The sequence below is a fragment of the Trachypithecus francoisi genome, unplaced genomic scaffold, assembly GCF_009764315.1.
Source record: "Trachypithecus francoisi isolate TF-2019V2 unplaced genomic scaffold, Tfra_2.0 Lachesis_group15, whole genome shotgun sequence".
Classification (NCBI taxonomy): Eukaryota; Metazoa; Chordata; class Mammalia; order Primates; family Cercopithecidae; genus Trachypithecus; species Trachypithecus francoisi.
The window spans coordinates 84,406,705-84,428,627 of NW_022681460.1; the positions used below are offsets into that span (position 1 = coordinate 84,406,705).

The 21,923-nt window shown below is 38.1% G+C and overlaps 1 pseudogene; it reads right to left on the reverse strand.

The window, feature by feature from the left end:
* Window positions 1–18,978: 18,978 nt before the first annotated feature.
* On the reverse strand, window positions 18,979–20,001 carry LOC117098077 (annotated as a pseudogene).
* Between the last annotated feature and the right edge of the window lie 1,922 nt (window positions 20,002–21,923).

Sequence of the window (21,923 nt, forward strand, 5' to 3'; positions counted from 1 at the left end):
GTTTTAGATCTTATGTTTAAATCTTTAATCCATCTTGAGTTAATTTTTGTATAAGGTGTAAGGAAAAAGTCCAGTTTTAGTTCTCTACATATGGCTAGCCAGTTTTCTAACACCATTTATTAAATAGGGAATCCTTTCCCCATTGTTTGCTTTTGTTAGGTCTGTCAAAGATCAGATGGTTATAGATGTGTGGTGTTAATTCTGAGTTATCTGTTCTGTTGCATTGGTCTATATATCTGTTTTGGTACCAGTACCATGCTGTTTTGGTTACTGTAGCCTTGCAGTATAGTTCAAAGTCAGGTAGCGTGATGTCTCCAGCTTTGTTCTTTTTGCTTAGGATTGTCTTGGCTATAGGCACTCTTTTTTGGTTCCACGTGAAATTTAAAGTAGTTTTTTTTTCTAATTCTGTAAGGAAAGTCAATGGTAGCTTGACAGGAATAGCATTGAAGCTATATATTACTTTGGGCAGTGTGGCAATTTTCATGATATTGATTCTTCCTTTCCATGAGCATGGAATGTTTTTCCATTTGTTTGTGTCCTCTCTTAATTTATTGAGTAGTGGTTTGTAGTTCTTGAAGAGGTCCTTCACATCCCTTTTAAGTTGTATTCCTAGGTATTTTATTTTCTTGGTAGTAATTGTGAATGGGAGTTCACTCACGATTTGGCACTCTGTCTGTTATTGGTGTATAGGAATGCTTGTGATTTTTGCACATTGATTTTGTATCCTGAGACTTTGCTGAATTTGCTTATCAGCTTACGGAGATTTTGAGCTGAGACAATGGGTTTTTCTAAATATACATTCATGTTATCTTCAAACAGAGACAATTTTACTTCCTCTCTTCCTATTTGAATACCTTTATTTCTTTCTCTTGCCTAATTGCCCTGGTCAGAACTTCCTATACTATGTTGAATAGGAGAGGTGAGAGAGAGCATCCTTGTCTTGTGCCGGTTTTCAAAGGGAATGCTTCCAGCTTTTGCCTGTTCAGTATGGTATTGCTTGTGGGTTTGTCATAAACAGCTCTTATTATTTTGAGATATGTCCCATCAATACATAGTTTATTGGGCATTTTTAGCATGAAGGGGTGTTTAATTTTATTGAAGGCCTTTTCTGCATCTATTGAGATAATCATGTGGTTTCTGTCATTGGTTCTGTTTATGTGATGGATTACATTTATTGATTTGCGTATGTTGAACCAGCCTTGTATCCAAGGGAAAAAGCTGACTTGATTGTGGTGGATAAGCTTTTTGATATGCTGCTGGATTCAGTTTGCCAGTATTTTATTGAGGATTTTCACATCAATGTTCATCAGGGATATTGACCTGAAATTTTCTTTTTCTTGTTGTGTCTCTGCCACGTTTTGGTATCAGTATGATGCTGGCCTCTTAAAATGAGTTAAGGAGGAATCCATCTTTTTCTATTGTCTGGAATAGTTTCAGCATTTGCTTGTCTGTAAAGAATTTTATTTCTCCTTCATTTATGAAGCTTACTTTGGCTGAATATGAAATTCTGGGTTGAAAATTCTTTAAGAATGTTGAATATTGACCCCTACTCTCTTCTGGTTTGTAGGTTTTCTCAAAGAGATCCACTGTTAGTCTAATGGGCTTCCCTTTGTGGGTAACCCAAGCTTTCTCTCTTCCTGCCCTTAACATTTTTCCTTCATTTCAATCTTGGTGAATCTGACGAGTATGTGTCTTGGGTTGCTCTTCTTGAGCAGTACCTTTGTGTTCTCTGTATTTCCTGAATCTGAACGTTGGCCTGCCTTGCTAAGTAGGGGAAGTTGTCCTGCATAATATCCTGAAGTGTGTTTTCCAACTTGGTTCCATTCTCCCCATCACTTTCAGGTACACCAATCAAAAATAGGTTTGGTCTTTTCATATCATCCCTGATTTCTTGGAAGCTTTATTCATTCCTTTTCATTCTTTTTCTACAATCTTGTCTTCACACATTATATCATTAAGTTGGTCTTCAATCTCTGATATCCTTCCTTCTGCTTGATTGATTCGGCTATTGATACTTGTGTATGCTCCACAAAGTTCTCATGCTGTGTTTTTCAGCTCCATCAGGTTATTTATGTTCTTCTCTAAATTGGTTATTCTAGTCAGCAATTCCTCTAACCTTTTGTCAAGGTTCTTAGCTTCCTTGCATTGAGTTAGAACAAGCTCCTTTAGCTCAGAGGAGTTTGTTATTACTCACCTTCTAAAGCCTACTTCTGTCAGTTCGTCAAACTCATTCTTCATCCAGTTATGTTCCCTCACTGGTGAGGAATTGTGATCCTTTAGAAGAGAAGAGGCATTCTGGTTTTTGAAATGTTCAGCCTTTTTGCACTGGCTTTTCCTCATCTTCATGGATTCATGTACCTTTGGCCTTTGCTGTTGGTGACCTTTGGATGGAGTTTTTGCGTGGTCATCCTTTGTGTTGATGTTGATGCTATTGCTTTCTGTTTTTCATTCTAAAAGTCAGACACCTCTTCTGCAGATCTGCTAGAGTTTGTTGGGGGTCCACTCCAGAACCTGTTTGCCTGGGTATCACCAGTGGAGGCTGCAGAACAGCAAAAATTGCTGCCTGCTCCTTTGTCTCAGAGGGGCAGAAGCTTTGTCTCAGAGGGGCATCTGCCAGATGCCAACCGGAGCTCTTGTGTATGAGGTGTCTGTCAAATCCTTCTGGGAGGAGTCTCCCAGTCAGGAGGCATGGGGTCAGGGACCCACTTAAGGAGGCCATCTGTCCCTTAGCAGAACTCGAGCACTGTGCTTGGAGATAAACTACTCTCTTCAGAGCTGGCAGGCAGGAATGTTTAAGTCTGCTGAAGCGGCTCCCACATCTGCCCCTTCCCCCAGGTGCTCTGTCCCGGGGAGATGGGAATTTTATCTATAAGGCCCTGACTGGGGCTGATGCCTTTCTTTCAGAGATGTCCTGTCCATAGAGGAGGAATCTAGAGAGGCAGTCTGGCTACAGCGACTTTGCTGTGCTGCAGTGGGCTCTGCTCAGTCCAAACTTCCAGGAGGCTTTGTTTACACTGTTAGGGGGAAGACAGCCTACTCAAGCCTCGGTAATGGTGGATGCCCCTCCCACACCAAGCTTGAGTGTCCCAGGTCGACTTCAGACTGCTGTGCTGCCAGCGAGAATTTCAAGCCAGTGGATCTTAGCTTGCTGGGCTCCATGGGAGAGGGACCCACTGAGCAAGACCACTTGACTCCCTGGCTTCAGCCCCTTTTCCAGGGGAGTGAATGCTCCTGTCTTGCTGGCATCCCAGGTGCCACTGGGGTATGAAAAAAAAAAACTCCTGCAGCTAGCTCGGTGTCTGCCCAAATGGCCACCCAGTTTTGTGCTTGGGCCCTTGTGGTGTAGGTACCCAAGGGAATCTCCTTGTCTGTGGGTTGTGAAGACTGTGAAAAAAGTGTAGTATCTGAGCTGGATAGCTCTGTCCCTCACGGCACATTCCCTCAGCACTTTCCTTGGCTAGGGGAGGGAGTTCCCCAACCTCTTGCACTTCCTAGGTGAGGCAATGCCCCCACACTGCTTCTGCTCATCCCGGGGACTGCACCCACTCTCTAACCATTCCCAGTGAGATGAACCATGTACCTCAGTTGGAAATGCAGAAATCACCAGCCTTCTGCATTGGTCTCACTGGGAGCTTCAGACTGGAGCTGTTCCTATTTGGCCATCCTGTCCAGGAATCCCCCGGTACCCCTCTTAATAAATGTACAAGTCATATACGAAATCACTGAGATGCCAAACTCTAAAATTTGTTTTTTGATCAATGTTTTAACAATGTGATGTGGTAAAGTAGTATTTTTCAAGCCAGGCTGCTCCTAGGGAGATTTTAATTGAGAATATCCAAGCCCTCATCATTGAAGATAAACTACGGTGAGGAGGGCAGGCTTGGGAGCCAGATGTCATGGGTCTGCATTTCTGACTCCAATATTTATCAGCTATTATTTGGACAAAGTTACTTAAAAATGCAAAACCTTCCTTTACTCAGCTATAAAGTGAGGGCAATGATCTCACCTCCTTCAGTAGATTGTTGATTACCAGATGAGAAGTATCGCCTAGCATGGGTCTTACATGTAAAAAACCCTTGGTGAACAATATATTATTAGTGATATTCTCTGTCATTTTATCGGTGTGTGCTGTAGTAGTGTTCACTCAGCATATGCTATGGTGCTGCGCACAGAGATGTTGACATACACAGACGTAACATGTCAGTTCTTTAAAAAAAAAAAAAAAAAAAAAACTAGTGCAGAATCCCAGTATCCTCCTTCCTAATAAATTTTACAATTATAATTATGCAAAAAGGATAGCAGAAGATCTATTTCAAGCTCTATACAAAAGGAAGTAACCTGGTGGCACATTTGTGCATAGTCTGTGATATGTCAGTTATTTGAGAAACTGGGGGGATTTTATTTTGAAAAAGTTTTATACAGCATGTATATATACACATAAGATAATTTATATAAGAAATTATTGGTATATGTATATGTAATTATATAGCACATAATCTATAAATATGTAAATTGTAAAGTTATGAAAGTAATTTATATTTTGATATCAATCTGCAAAACACCTATTATCTACCAATGTAATTAAGCTTCATGAAAACTCTGTGCAATCTCTGAAGCACACTAGTGTAGAGCACTCTGAAGCATCCTGGCATACGGGGACATGCTCAGGCTTTGGAACCACGTCAGCTGGGGTTAAAATCCCAGTTCTCTTTGTAGTTCCCTTACTTTCCCTCCTTTGTGTTTTTGCTCCTGCAGCCCTATATGCCTGGAATGCCTCCCCCAAATCCCTCGCTGTAACTGGCTGACATCTACTCATCTGAAAGGGCTCATCTTGAGGATTGCCTCTCCAGGAAGCTCTCTGTTATCCCCTCAGGCCAGGTAAGTGTCTCTCTGAACTCTCAAAATATCCCACGCCCATCCCCATCAGTGCATGTATTCATTGTGGTGCCCTCTGCCCTCTCTAGACAGTGAATTGCAGAAGCTAGGGACAGTGATTTATTAAGTACTGCTGCACTTAGCATCATGTTTGGCACAGAGAAAGTCACTCATTGCATGTTTTTTAGCTGAATAAATAATAAATAATAAGATATCCAAGGGGACACAATTAATAAATGTTAGAGATAGGATTTGAGCCCAAATCTGTCAGGCTATGTATTAGTCCATTTTCACATGACTAAAAAGAACTGCCCAAGACTGGGTAATTCATAAAGAAAAGAGGTATAATTGACTCACAATTCCACATGGTTGGGGGGGCCTCGGGAAACTTATAATCATGGCGGAAGGGGAAGCAAATACATCCTTCTTCACAAGGTGGCGGAAGAGAAAGAGTGTATGTAGGGGGAACCATCAGACACTTATAAAACCATCAGATCTGGAGAGAACTCTCTCACTATCACGAGATTAGCATGGGGAACACTGCCACCATGATCCAATCACCTCCTACCCGTTCTTTCCCTTGACACATGGGAATCACGGGGAATAATAATTCAAGATGAGGTTTGGATGGGGACACAAAGCCTAACCACATCAGGCTACAAACTCTACCCACTTTCCTGTCTCAGGAAGTAGGGATTCATAATTTTATCCCCAATTAAACTTAAGAGAATGTGCCCATATGGGTTAAATTTTGGCAAAAAGTGTATTCTTTATTAATATAACACAATTTTAAAAGCAAAGTTATTAAAACATATATTCTGAAACCATTAACTAGATTTGGCTTATGGCCTTTTACTGTGTTGGAAGCCCTAACTGCATTGAAATTATCTGGGAGGATGGGATTGAGACCTAGAAATCTGCAATTTTAATAAGTGACTTGGTTTCTTTGAAATGAATGCAGTTCTAAGAACCATTGATTTAGATCTTTAATAAAAAGGAATTCTAAGCTTTTAAGTGTATATAGTAGGTTGAAATTTTAGAGGAATTATGAAGACTACGATGTTTAAAACTTCACTCAGAAGCCTCGGCTATGAGCTCCTGTAGGCAGCCTCATTCATTCCCCGTCCCTGCCACAGAGCTTGGTACAGGGTTGCTGCTCGATGAACATTTGTTCAAGGAAGGGAGAGAAAAAAGATATATTGACTAGAATGCAATAATTTTAAACCAGCAAGGAAAAAATTTATTTCTAAAGGTAGTTCTTGAGATTTCAGTGTTTTAATATTTTCTCAAACTAATGGTACCTTTATCGTCTAAGTCAGGGATTCCCAAATCCTCTCAGTATGAAGATTGCTGTGGGTTGTGACAAACTTCATACAGGTAATTGTAAAGTGAGAAAATCAAAACAATGTGGTGAGCTTTCCATATCGGAAAACTTACTCAATTTAATAGACTATTTGTTGTCTAAGATTATGTCCTTACCAAATTTCCAGAAATAATATGCTCTTTTCATTTACGAAAATATAGTGATAATAGAAGGTATTGAATAACCCTACATTTGTCCCCCTAAGTTTAAAAAAAGTTTATTAATGAAATATCAGAATGCACTATTCCAGCTTTTCAATTGCCCTAGGGGCAAGAAAGGTGCTTGGGGCAACAAGGTCTTATAGTGGGCTTGAGAAGGACCAGGGAGACTATGGTCAGTGCCAATTATCAAGGAAAGTAAAGGCCCAGGGACTCCTAACAACCCACAGTCACAATTCCCTAGAGACTGGTGACAAAGACAACAGCCAAACACAAGCAAATTTTTGCTACTAAGAAAAAAGTTGACCTTATTCTGTATTATTCCTTCTTTTGGTGGAGGAGCTTACCTTATTCAATGTGCGCAGTATACTTATAATTTTAATATTTGAAATTACTTATTAAGGGACAAACCAAATGAGTATTTAATTAAGGATTTTCTGTATCAGCCAACCAGGGCTGAGGCATGATGTTAGCTGAATGGTTTTCCTGAAACTTCTGTTATCTTCCAGATAAGAAATTCCTTGCTCTTTGCTCATGTGCCAAATCTATAAACATTTACATAAAATAAGTAGATAGACTAAGGCACAGGTCACTGTCTTGCTTATCTTGCATCAGCTAAAGTTTTCTTTCTCAGTTTTACATTTGACCTTTCCTTAATAGTCTGAGAATTCCCCAGGTATTTGGTTCCTCAAATAAAGTCTGGTGATAAATGTTTTCCTATCTCCACTAAGTACACCTACTTCCCCACTGACTTATAGTGTGAAATTATTTCCCATCATGATCAAAGCCAAAGAGCAGACGTGTTAATGATGCCCTCTGGTCTCTATTTACTCTGAAGTTTGACAAATAAGAGTAATGTGAGAGAGATGCTGTTTATAGGAGTCTCTTTGGACTGGGGACTCAAGTTTACCAAATCACAGCTTCAAAGTGTCAAACTGTAAATGAATTGAGGTAGGCATTGGTAAATAGCCAATCAACACCTTTAATTACTTCTATAAGCAATCCTCTCAAGACTACTTTTAACAACCAGAGAGTTTGTAAACAGTGATCTCAATCTCATATGCTTGAAATGGGTTGATAACTCTAAGTCCAAATGGCTTAAAGTTTTCATCTTGTCTGTGTCTTCTCCTAAGTGTGGGACATTACAGAAAGTTTTGGGATTAAGGAAGAACATACAGATCATCAACTGGTCTTCCTTCCATGGTTTATATTACTAGGAACAGTAAAATAAAACACACAACAAAACACAATGAAACACCACAGTACAATGTGTTTTACAACCATATTAGACTAGAGGTGGAGTTACCACAATGATCTATTAGAACATGTGCAGCCAGATCACAGATTAGTTCTATGTTAAAAAAAAAAAAATGCAAAATGGCAATCATTACCTCGGTAATTAAATAATTTGAATTGTCTTCTTCATCACTCCTATTACCACCAACAAACAAAGGAAGCCAGAATCATTACTTATGATATACCTGGAAATATACTGGCCTGAGTTTGTTTTCAAACACTTGTGTTGACTGGCTGCCTAGCAATGTTTCACAAGAGAAAGTGTTTTACTAAACCTCTTTAACTATCAGGTTTCTTATTTCTAGAGAAATATGAGTAATATTTATATTCATATTTAATACATAGCTTTCAAGGTTCAAATAATACATAATTTTCAGGGTTCTTGTGAAGAGATATTCATTAAATAAATTATTTATTTATTCCTATAGCTAGTATTTATTGTGTATATATTATATGCCTATAGATGTGTTAGCTAGATGCTAAGGATTCAGATGTGAACAAGACCAGTATGTTCTCCAACCTTCTGGAATTTCCATGGGAATTAAATGAAGTTCTCATTCCCACAAAATGGAAGTTATTTGTATCACTTTTTTTTTCAGCCACTTATGATAACCTTTGCTCAATGAAGTGAGATATTTGTCATATGCTTGAATAATGTACAGCATATAATTCATAGCACATTGTCAATAAATTCGATTTATAATTATTATTTACAATTCACTTCGTCATTGTACCTGGTTCATAGGTGCAGAGATAGAATTAAAACCTATATCCCTAACTGCCAATTCTGAGCCCAGATCACAGCATTATACATCATCCTATATCATTATATGATGTATTGTAGGAAACTCGGAAGCTTACTGTTGTGATCATATTCTTACTGATATCTAGTTTCCTTCTTTGACTGTCCAACCCACATAAAATATACTGGTGTTTTCCCATCAATTGGTCTTCTCCTTTGCACATGTGCTGAACTAAACCAAATCATCTCACTACTCACCCTTCTCTTCCCATGTTCTCTGTTGAATCACTCTCCTTGCAATTGCTCAAGCTGAAAACCTGGGGGTAATCCTTCACTTCTCCTTCTCCTTACTCCCCATCCACCAGTCAAGGATGGGCAATGCATCTTCATGCAAGTCTTAACTTTCCCTTCTATGAACTCTGGATTAATCCCCAAACTGGTTTTCATTCCTCAAGTCTTCACCCTTCTAGTTCATTCTCCCCACAGTAGCCACTGACTCATCTAAAACCTGAATTTGACCTTGTCTTTCTGCTGTTGAACATCCTTAAATGGTTATATATTACTTTCTGAGTTACACCATAATGTCCACATTTCTCAGCTGGCATGAAAGATTTTCTGTCATCTGTCTGACCTAGTTTTGTCTCTGTATCTCCTGCCCCTTTCTTACCAGTGTATTATTTTTCAGCCACATCAAGTTACCTAAATTTCCTGAAAACCCCAATGCCTTTTCAGAACTCCTAGGCTAGGCCATTCTGTTCCAACTGTTCAGAATGCTCTTCACCAAATAATTTACTTACTTGTTCTTGAGGCTTTACCTCAAGTGCAACCGTTTTCTAAAGCTTTCCTGATGTCATCCCATTCAGGCTGGGGAGGGTGTATCCTTCGCTGTTACCTAAAAGCAATTTAGGCATAGTTTTATTATTGTACATAACATATTGCATGGTGATGATTTCTCCTTACAAAAAAACAGGTTTTTGTTGTTGTTATTGTTTTTGTTTTTAAGACAGAGTTTCGCTCTGTTGCCAGGCTGGAGTGCGGTGGTGCCATCTCAGCCCACTGCAATTGCAGCCTCCCGGGTTCAACCGATTCCCCTGTCTCAGCCTCCCAAGTAGCTGGGGCCTGCAGGCACACACCACACGCCCGGCTAATTTTTTGTGTTTTAGTAGAGATGGAGTTTCACCATGTTAACCAGGATGATCTCGATCTGCTGACCTCGTGATCCGCCCAGCTCGGCCTTCCAAAGTGCTCGGATTGCAGGCATGAGCCCGAGCCACTGCGCCCGGGCAAAAAAAAAAAAAAGTAGTTTTTAATAAATATATTAAAATAAGTTACAGAATAAATGTAAAGTGTGAATATTAGATATGAAACTCACAATGAACATCCTTGCAGCCTACACTCAGTTTAGGAAAAATCATGTTTTTTAAAAAATTTTCTTATTGATTTTTAGGTCTGCATATTCCCAATGTTAACTTGTTGTCAATTATATTTGGTACAAATATCTTTCCCAATGAGTAGCTTATTTTTTCAGTCATTTATTATGACCTTTGCTAAATGTAATTTTTTCATCCTAATGAGGTCAAATTTATCAATCTTTTCCTTCAAGTTTCGTGCTTTTTGTGACTTAAGTAATCCTTTCCTACCACGAGATCATAAGGAAATTTCTCTTCTAAGAAATTTCTAAATATTGTCTTCTAAGAGTTTTATAGTTATACCTTTCACATTTAGATTTTTAACTTACCTTAATTCTGGAATTGATTCTTGTGTATGATGTGAGATAGGGTCTAATTTCCCTTATTATTTCTGTATAACTAATTGTCCTAGCACCTTTTATTGAAAAGTCTAACTTTTCCCCTTTAACCTGCTGTTGGTGCTATAATAAATTAAATTTATATACACACATACATACGTGTGTGTAGATTTTTATATTGCCAGCGTGTATGTTGGCAATATAATTTATTATAATTTATAGCTAATATAAGTTATTATACACACCTGGTGGGAGAGTGTTTAGGTTCCTTAAAGGATCCATTTATCAATTTATTTATTGCTTTACAAATACCTCTAACTTAAGCCTTGAAATAAGGCTAAGAAAAATTCCTGCCAGGCGCACTGGCTCACACCTTCATTCCCAGCACTTTGGGAGGCCAAGGCGGGCCAATCACGAAGTCAGGAGTTCAAGACCATCCTGACTAACACAGTGAAACCCTGTCTCTACTAAAAATAAAAAAAAAAAATAATAATAATACTTAGCCAGGCCTGGTGGTGGGCACCTGTAGTCCCAGCTATCTGGGAGGCTGAGGCAGGAGGATAGTGCGAACCCGGGAAGAGGAGCTTGAAGTGAGCTGAGATTGCACCACTGCGCTCCAGCCTGGGTGACAGAGGGAGACTCCGTCTCAAAAAAAATGAAAAATTCCTTCACTCTATTTTCTCTTCTTTTTCTCTTCTTTGTTTATTTCTTCATCTGAAGAATTTAGCTTTATGTAACCTTTTGTAACTCCTTATAAATTTTGGGGACAACTTGTCAAATAACATACATACACACATATATCCTCTGAGATTTTGATAGAGAGTGCATTAAATCTATAGATGAGTTTGGGGAAAATTAACATCTTTACCACAGTGATTCTTTTAATCCTTCTTTAGGTGTTTGTTTATGTCTTTTGATAAAATTTTAAAAATTTTCCATAAACAACTGGTACATCTGTCTTTAAAGGTACTTTTTCTATTTTTTGATTATGTTATAAAGATAATTTGTATTTTACAAATTACGATTTTGAGTCCTTTCTTGTCGCTAGACAGAAAAGCAATATATTTCTGTATTTTAATTTTTTAAAAACTTTTATTTTAGGTTGGGGTGTACACATGAAGGTTTGTTACATGTATTTTAATATTCCTAACTGGCAACCTTGCTAATCTCTCGTATTAACTCTAAAACTGCATATGCATACTTGGATGTTTTATAGAGACATTCATATCATTTGTCAATCATAACAATTTTTTTTCATTTTTCTAATCTTTGCAAATTTTCTTCTAGCTTTACTACACTGGCTAGGGTCTCCAGCAAAAGCAAGAAATTGAAATGGCTTTAGAGCAAGCTTGTTCAACCTGCAGCCCAGGATGGCTTTGAATGTGGCCCAATACAAGTTTGTAAACTTTCTTAAAACATGATGAGATTTTTTTTGCGTTCTTTTTTTTTTCAGCTCATTGGTATCATTAGTGTTAGCGTATTTTACATGTTGCCCAAAACAATTCTTCTTCCAGTGTGGCCCAGAAAAGCCAAAAGATTTGGAAACCCCTGCTTTAGAGGGTTCTCTAGACTTATTTCTCATCTTCAAGGAAATACTTTTAATGTTTCATCATTACATAACATATTTGCTAAAATGCTTTTTATTTATTTTTATAGATACCCTTCATCAGGTAAATTGCCATGTTTTCCTAGTTTGCCAAGAGGGTTTTTTAAAATCATAAATAGGTTTGAATTTTGCCATGTGTCTGTTGAGATAAGTAAATGATTGTTCTCTCTTAATTTGATATTGTGATAGATTACTTTAAGTAATGTCTTTATGTCAAAAAATCAAACTATGCTTATGTCCCTGGGGTAGACCAATGTAGGTATAATTTATCTTTTCTTTTTTTCAAGTAACTTGGAACTCTATTACTGTTGCATATATAGGCAAGATTAAACTTTAATTTTTCTGTCTTGTACATTCTTGTCAGGATTTGTATCTAGTTTATGCTATCTTCATAAAATCAATTGGCAAGTTAACCATTCTCGGTGTCCCGAATAGTTGGTGTGAGATAGGAATTATTTGTTCCTTGAATATTCAGTAGAGCTTGCCAAAAGACAATTCTTGTATATGTGCAAGAATTTTAGAGGCCTTGAAAACACCCTCAAATTGACATCCCATCTCAGAACTGGACTAGGGCTCTTTATTCACAGTAGAGCTTGCCATTGAAACCTCCTGGACATGACATGGAGTTTTCTTCATAGGAATACTTAAACCGACTAATTCCTTTGTAATGGTCAAGGACTACTTACTTTGACATAATGTGCAGGTACCTGAAAAACTAATGTCCTTAATATTGTGCACAAAGAATAATAGAGTTGATGGAAAACAGGATTAATGGCAGATCACCCAAGTACTGTGTAGCACTGTAGCACTGGAACCAGGGACCTAACAAAAGCAATGAGAAGCCTTACAAAAACACTAGCAGACTGAATATCTGTGGGCATTTGCACTCAGCTTCATAGTCAATATCTTGGAGCCTAGAGCTCACATTTGTTCCTTTAAATTGTGGGTCCGCGTGTGCACTTAATTTCCACAGAGATCAATTTAGTTAAAAACATTGAAATTGAAAACTTAGCCTATGGAGTGCCATTCATTATCAATCAAAAAATTTTTCGACGCTGGAGGAAATGACTTCACAGCTTTTCCATCTCAATTCTCAGCTTCACCAGACAGCTTAATGCTGTAGAAACTTTGGCAATTTTCATGGCCACCAAAGCAGCAACTGCTCGAACTTCAGTAAGGTCTCCATATACTGTCAAGGCATTTTTTTCAATTGTGAGGTTTAGCTTCTGAAAATGAAAGCAAAGCAAATCCAATCTAGAGAAAGATACAGAGGGCAAGACTTACGCAGGGACTAGGGAACCAGGAAACCTTTGAAAGTGGCAGAAGTTAAGTATGAAATGAAGGCCTGGAGGAGGAAAATAACTAACAACTGACAAAGTAGGGAAGTGGCAGATTTGCAGAAACTGGAAATATAAACCTTGTATTAACCATCATTTAGTAAATATGTTTCTATCAAATACTCAAAAATATTCACTTCAACAAAACAATAAAAGTATAAAGGTTATGCAATTAAAATTGAAGTACCACTCCTTTTTCCAAATTTAATATATTATATTCATGCACTGTTTTTCACATCATTATTACTGGAAAATTCTCATTGAAGCACAAATTCCTTAATTTTAAATTTAGGGTGATTTAGAGAATAAGTTTATGGTTGGTAAACTGTGTTTTGATATTGTCTAGTTATAATAACTTTTATTGCACCCCTAAACCAAGGGTAAAATAAAGCATAAATCAAAGTATGTGGAACAGAGTTAGAGTAACCAAACTAGGAAACTGTTTCATAAACATAGGAAGGTGGTATAAAACCCCAAAGAGAACCAATGAGTGAATGAATCAATCATATATAGTAACGATGAGGTTTAAAATGCAACCACTTTAGGCTGGGCATGGTGGCTCACGCCTGTAATCCCAGCACTTGGGAGGCCAAGGTGGGTGGGTCATGAGGTCAGAAGTTCAAGACCAGCCTGATCAACATGGTGAAACTAATGTTTAGTCTCTACTAAAAATACAAAAATTAGCTGGGCGTGGTGGCGCGTGCCTGTAATCCCAGCTACTCAGCAGGCTGAGGCAGGAGAATCCCTTGAACCTGGGAGGCGGAGGTTGCAGTGAGCTGAGATCGTACCATTACACTCCCGTCTGGGTGATAGAGGGAGACTCCAACTCAAAAAAAAAAAAAAAAGCTACCACTTTAATACCTTCCTCCAAGAGGTCTCAGTTGAAATCCTGGGGTGTTTACCTTGGTCTTTTCTCTGCAGCAGCCCCTGAACTGCAATTTTTGCCTCTCCAGTTACAAGAGACTGCCAAAGTCCTGCTTAGCTTCTTAGCAATTGCATTTTCCTTTGTTTCTCGGGTTCTAGCCACAGAGAATTTCAGAATTCAGAAAAATTTCCAAGGGCAAAAGCAACACAGGATGCTGCCCTCACTTCTCTGCTATTCTTCCTTCTCCTGAGTGTTGATCTCTGAAACACTGGCTTCTTTGGTCCCTAAACTACAAATGTTTTCCAGACAGCAATTGGAGACTACTGACTGGTTTAGGACACCATTTTCTGCTTAGCCTGTATGTGTCACAGCAAGAATAGATGCTGTTGTGAATGTAAACATTTTTGCAGAAGGCCCAGCTCATTTCAGTGTGTTTCCTTTCTCTCTAGAATTTTGTCCAACAATTCTAAGCTGTCATAGTTGCTCTCCAATACTATAGACAGTTGTTCTATGTGTTCAGTTGAGCTTTTATAATTGTCTTAAGTGGGGGAGATGGTTTGATCAAACTATGTCATCATAGCCCAAATCAGAAATTTCTCCCCTGCATTCTACAATTTTTATTTTGCTATTTTATTTATCTTATTTTATCATCCAATTAATAATATTTTCAAATTTTCAGTCTGATTTCTTCCTTGTCCCATGGGCATTTGTATTGGACCATCATATTTATGCATCTTCATATTCTCTGAGTAACACTTTACTGCTTACTCTAAGACACCCCTAAGGACACCAAACCCTTTAGTGGCTTGAGGTTCCATGGTTTGTAGCCAATGCCCAGAGACTAGTTTCTCCCATCACTTCCAGACTCAAGTGGTGTGGGAATTCACTTTTGCAAAGGTAGTTGAAGTGACCAAATGAAGATACCCTACAGTTTCAGGGGGCAAACTTTCTGTAGCATGAATTCTGACCTGTGAGAGATAGGAGGCAGGAGGCAGACAGCACATAGACACTGTTTTTGTATAACCTATTTGTAGACCTCTACATAGTGAATGTCTGGATATTTTGTGGCTTGAGAAGCAGAGAGCAGCAGTTTTCAGATCTAGAGCTTTGATTTTTTTAAATGGTTTATAGTTTCCAAACATGATTATTTCCTTGAATGTGGTCAGCTTTCTTATATTCAAAACTGTTAAAGGGAATCAAGTTACTGTAAAGCATAATACGGATTTCCCATTGGTTTAAAAAAAGTTTTCCATTATTTCTGTTGATTTTCACGATATTATCTTTTCTCCTTTTTCCTGTTTAAATTGAGTTGAAACATTCTATATGAAAAGTTGGTGTAATAACTTGAGAACTGAGATATTATGTTTCTTCAGAGAAAATTTGCCTTTACTTGTGGCATGTGGCTAGAAAAACCAGCAATCTGGGATAATCCTTTTCTCTGTTATACACATTGAGACTATTTGAAGTAAAAGTTTACCCTGATGTTTAGAGAATAATAGTCTTCCAGACTGTAACAAAAACCATTAGTGGTCAGTGTTGCCTGGGCTCATTTTTCTTGTTAGACTCTACAATCTAATCATTTCCCACTAACCATATCAAGCTGTCAAAATCTCTCCTTCAAGGACATGGATAGACAGTTGTCAAAAGAAGATGTACAAAGAGCCAACAAACATATGAAAAAATGCTCAACATCACTAATCATCAGGGAAATTAAAACCACAGTGAGATACCACCTTACTCCTGCAAGAACAGCCACAATTAAAAAGTGAAAAATAATAGATGTTGGCATGGATATGGTGAAAAGGGGACACTTTTACACTGTTGGTGGAAATGTAAATTAGTACTATCACTATGGAAAACAGTATGAAGATTTCTTAAAGAATTAAACGTAGTACTCCCATTCAATCCAGCAATTCCACTACTGGGTAGCTACCCAAAGGAAAATAAGTCATTTTATGAAAAAGACACATACATACTCATGTTTATAGCAGCACAATTTGCAATTGCAAAGATATGGAACCAGTCCAAGTGCCCATTGACTAACAAGAGGTTAAAGAAAATGTGGTACATATACACCATGGAATACTACTCAGCCATAAGAAGGAACAAAATAATGTCTTTTGCAGCAACTTGGAGCTGGAGGCCATTATTCTAACTGAAGTAACTCAGGAAGGGAACACCAAATATTGCATGTTCTCATTTAAATGGGAGCTAAGTTATGAGAAAGCAAAGGCTTAAGAGTAATACAATGGACTTTGGGGACTCAGGGAGAAGGTTCTGGGGGCAACTATGTACTGGGTACACTGTACACTGCTCAGGTGATGAGTGCATTCACATCTCAGAAATCACCACTAAAGAACTTATCCATGTAACCAAAAATCCACCTTTACCCACAAAACTATTGAAATAATAATAATTGTTAAAAGCTCTGCTTCACTCTTCATATACTCAGATGCTCCTTTTGGTATTGGCCCTAAAGTTTAGATTCATCTCTCTGAATTTTGTTTTTCCCTGAATCTTAAATAATTATTGATTGCATTTAAATCTTTCTGATATTTTAAAGATTTTTAAAACACTTTTCCCAGATTTCCTAGATCTTCTCACTAGGAGAATGGAATAAATAACCTATTTTACCATTACTGGAAGAAGATGTCCCACATAGGAATTTTTTTAAATAAATGTAATAAGAAAATTTTCTTTGGTGATAAATATTTTATAATTCAAGATCACTGAGTACATTTGCGTCTTAAGTAAACAAAATAATTACAGAAAAATGTATGTCTTGTAATCTATTTCTACATCAGGGTATGAGTTGTTGATGTCTGAGACTAGTTCTCAACCATAATAAGGAAGACTTAGACAAATTTATTTTGTCCTATTACTTGCAAATAATAGTTTAACTTCCTATTTTTGAATTTCTATATTGATTTTTCTCTCATTTAGGTGTGTTAGCTAGCCATGTGAAAATATTAGACCATCTTGTCTTTAGCTGGAGCCTAAAAGAAACGTTCAAGTGTTTCATCTCTAAGTATGTGCTGAATATGTTTTGGTGGCAAGTGTATTTTTGTCACAGTAATAAAAGAAACAATGACCACTTAAAACTCAGAGAAATAAAACTTAGGCAAGATACAGAAACCTTCATTCTAAAGTTCAGTATTAACGGATTTGGTGTTTCAGTTCTTATTCTTTTGAGTGATGATGTGATGGACTTAACCAAGGCTATTGAAGAGTTTTCCTAAAGTTACCTGTCCAACTCTAATTCAGCCATCTATGCCCAAAGAGGTTATCACATGGTGCCAACAAAAGCATTATACAGAATACTCTAGATATGCATTCCAAAATGACTTCTATTGAACTAATGTATAAACTCCCAGAGAGTAAAATGTAAAGTTATAGCACACATTGTTCACACTTTTTAATACACTTTAACAGTATTAGCATAGAATTTTGACTCTGCAACATTCTAGGTAGTGAAATACACATTATTTTTAGTGTGAGAAAAACTACTAAGAAAAGTTGTGGATGCAAGATATACATTATTTTCAGGAGATAAAAATTGACATAGAAATGACAACTACTAGTGATCACTGGTAATTCTTGCAGTTTCTATTTGCTAATAAACTTTGTGCCAGCCTTTTTGTGGTAGATTTTTTCACATGAAACGTTTCTGGGCAATGTCTATAGTTACTTCTGGATCCCAAGGCTGAATTATTGGTTCCACCATATTATGGGTGAGCATGCTAAGATTCTGCCCAGCCATTAAGCAGGAGAGGCTTACCTGCTGCCTCCCAAACTCCTGGAAGGCACAATCATTAAAGAAACAGGGAGGAATAGTCACAGAAGAGCAGCAAATAAACACACCCTTTGGTAGTATCATCCCACGTGGACTGCGTCTGTTATGAGCTGAATTGTTACCCCAAATTCATATGTTGAAGTTCTAACCTCTAGTACTCATGTCTAGATAATTAAGTCAAAATGAAGTGATTAGAGTGAGCCATAATCCAATACAATTGCTTATCTTTATGAGAAGAGGAGTTTAGGACACACACAAATAGAGAAAGACCAGGTGAGGACACTAAAAGAAGACAGCCATCTGCAAGTTAAGGAAAGAGGCCCTCAAAAGAAATTCACCCTGCTGACACCTAGACCTTGGACTTCCAGTCAGTAGCATCATGGGAATATACACTTTTGTTGTTTAAGCCATCTAGTCTGTGGTACTTTCTTATTGCACTGCTAGTCAAATAATATAGCGTAGCAAAAACCACTTAAACAATGCAGCCCTAGCCAACTAATACAGTGTTACAAAAGACACTTAAAGAAGGGCCACTTGTAATTCCAGCACTTTGGGAGGCGGAGGCAGGCAGATGACCCGATGTCAGGAGTTTGAGACTAGCCTGGCCAACATGGTGAAACTCTGTCTTTACTAAAAAATACAAAAAGGAGCCGGGCGTGGTGGCATGTGCCTGTAATCCCAGCTACTTGGGAGGCTGAGGCAGGAGAATCGCTTGAACCCGGGAGGCGGAGGTCGCAGTGAGCTGAGATCACGCCACTGCACTCCCACCTGGGCAACAAGAGCAAAACTCCATCTCAAAAAAAACAAAACAAACAAACAAACAAACAAAAAAGAATGGCCACTTGAAAATAAATGAAAGTAAGTTGAGCATTTAAAAAAAAAGATTCAAAATGTCACATCTAAAAATGCGATTCAGAATTCTGTAAATCGGAAAAAAATAAGTGCATTGGCAAGGATGTGTACAAAACATAGAGACAGGTGACATGTGTGAACCACTTTATCATTTATTATTTAATGTAGTAAATATCGTTACAATAGTTTAATAGTTTACTCTTCCTGTGATCTTTTTCCTGGTTAATTTGAAAAGTGATAAATTTCTCCAATTTTGAAAAGTTTTATTTATTTATTATATTTAATTTCCTCATAAATTCATAATTTTGAAAATATTTTTAATTTTCTCAACTTAGTGCTTAGACTTATTCTGAAAATAAACTAATGGTTGATGAACTAGCCTTTAAAGCATCCCCACTTAAAATAAGTTTTATGGCTTTCCTAAACCAAGGATAAAATAAAGTATAAATCAAAAGATTCATGGCTGAGTTATAATAAGCACCCTCACAGCAAATTTCACAGATATAGGAGGGGTCAGGAAGCCCACAAAGGCATCAATTAATATATAAATTGTATATGGTAACCATGAAATAATAAATGCTATTCCCATGACCCCCAGGGTTTTAGCTGCTTTCCTCTCTCTCGGCCACTCTGATTTTGTAAGTCTCTGAGGATGATTCTACTTTGCTACTAGTAGTTTCAATTTTTATAGCTTCTTGTTTAGCTATAAGAAAAATCTTACTGTAAATAATTATCATAACAAAGGTAGGTATGAAGAATAACAGAACATCTATCAACACCCAGCCTTGACTTACAACAATTTGACAGCCACCTACACAATTGAGAGCACTTACTAACTCCTCCAGTCCATCATCATTGGCACCTGTGTAGAATACAGCACCGCTGTACGTGAGAGGCAGAATCCAGGACACACTGACACAAATTCCCGACACAGACATGGTGAACTTGGTAGGATAGACCAGGTGGTCAGTAATGGCAATGTATCTGTCAATGCAGATGAAGCACAAGTGGAGAACAGAAGAGTAACAAAATGCCACATCACAGCAACTGTGAAGAGTACAAAATTTGGCTCCGAAATACTAGCAGCTCTCTACAGTCCTGACCATGCTGAAGGATATCACAGTCACACCTACCAAGAAGTCAGCACAGGCCAGAGATGCAATGAGAAAACTGGTTGGAGATTGCAGCTGCTTAAAATGAAGAACAGAAGTCATTACTAAGAGATTTCCAAATACAGCCAGCAAAGACCCAAAACTAAACGTATACAGAATCACCCAGGACCCAGGAGAATAGGGAGTTTTAATACAAGATCCATTCACATCCCCATAGCAGAGCTGCACAACAGGTTGGGAAAAATTGCTGGTCATGGTTCTGCTGTTTGTTGTTTGCTATTTCTGTCCTTCCTTATGATAGGGAATTATAATTTTGGATTCTGAAAATTAAAACAAAAACAAACAAACTGCATATGTGAGTACTTACAAATATTGTTGCATATTATATTCTTTTTCAATGTTAATTATCAAGAGAAATTAAATTCCAAAACACAAAACGTAATTCTGTCTTTAATCTCATAATTATTTCTGTCACTATGTCTAAACCTCGTAACTAAGCTCAAGCAAATCTACTATGAATTTTCATCAGCCCAGTAATCACATTAACCAAGTAATTGAAGAAATGTAATTTAAATACCTGGTTTTACACACATGTGAATCTCTTCAAAGGATGATCATGTCTAATTACACATTTGAGAAGTCACCTTTTAATAAGCTTCCATCTCCTAGGACATTTTAGGAAGCCAGCCAATCCGTCGCATCCATTATAAATTCTTCACAAGGAGTCCCCATGGTGTAAGGCGTGAATCATGAAATGAATCCCACTTTTGATAATTATAATTAATAAGTTCTCCTACCAGAGGAGAACTGTTTCTCTGTGCTCTGCAACTTGGTAGAAACACTTATGATTTTCATAACCATGAGATTTCTTTAAATTCAACTGTCCTGAAATAGCCTAACCCAGTATTTGACAATAATATTATCTATTCCTTATTTACAAGACTGTCTATCTAATTTGCAGCATTCAGCACAAAATAAAACGCAGAGACGCTTGTTCAAAAATGTGGACAAAAATGTCACTAAAGGTACCGAAATAGAAAGCTTTTACCTTTCTTTTGTGGTCTTTCTTGGCCTGTCATAGTGTTCGATCTCTGCTATGTAACGTCCTTGGACAAAGAGGTATTTGCAGGGCAAGTGAGGACCCTCACAGGTGTCTGCATGCCCTGCCTTGCAACTCAGCTTGCACATGGCCCACCCACTGCCAGATTTCCCTTCCTACCAGCTGCTGAACCAATATGCCATAGTCAGGATGGGGGTGAGAAGCTGAGCCAGGCATCGGCCCTTCTCACAGGCCTGCTACCTCAACCAAAGGCAGACCGATGACCCCCAAGGGATCACAGCCTGCACACCAGAAAGCACTTGATACCTGGATTGGAGGTGATGAGGGGCTTGGCACTGTTGAGAAGCTCATCAAACGTGCTATGACCCTGCCAGTCAGAGATGGGGACAACAGTCTTAGCCTAGCCCTGAGACTGTGGAGGATGTGCCTGACTGCAACTCTCCTTGTGATACATGCTGTCCTCTACAGGGGTGAAAAGAGGATGGCAGTGGTCCCTGGTCAGAGTGGGTAGGAAGAGACTGGATGGAGCCCAAGGTGCCATGGAGCAGGGGAACATGAGGCTGAATACCAGGGAAGAAGGGACAGGTGTAATGCAGGACTACTGGTGGTCTGAGGTTCAAAGCACCCAGCGCACACTCCGTTGTCCCTTCACTTAACAACACACACACTTCAAAGACAGGAATTCAAGACAGCAACTATGGGCATGAAACCCTAATAGTAGGTCTCTGCACTGCTGCCCCAGTCATATGCCCATGGAATAACTCTGCCTATTTCATTTCAGATATTAAATTATTTCTTTGTAATAGCAGCTTCATGATGAGGCAAAGAATACCCCACGTGGAGGTAACTGTGAAATTTCCAGACAAGAGGGTGTAGAAGCTGAGGTCCAGGTAGTTCTGATAGTAACAGCCTTTCCTGACATGCAGCTTTGTCCTCGTAATACTAACAGTAGTTTAGGGGATTAGGAAGTGAGATTAAGGAATGAAGCTCCATAAAAAGGATTTCAGGCCTGGGGAAAAAAAAAATAGCTAATTTTGACCATATATGACACCTATTAACTAGGAAATGATAAAGACCTTTTTCCTCCACAACAGTATATATAGGACTTGAAAATATA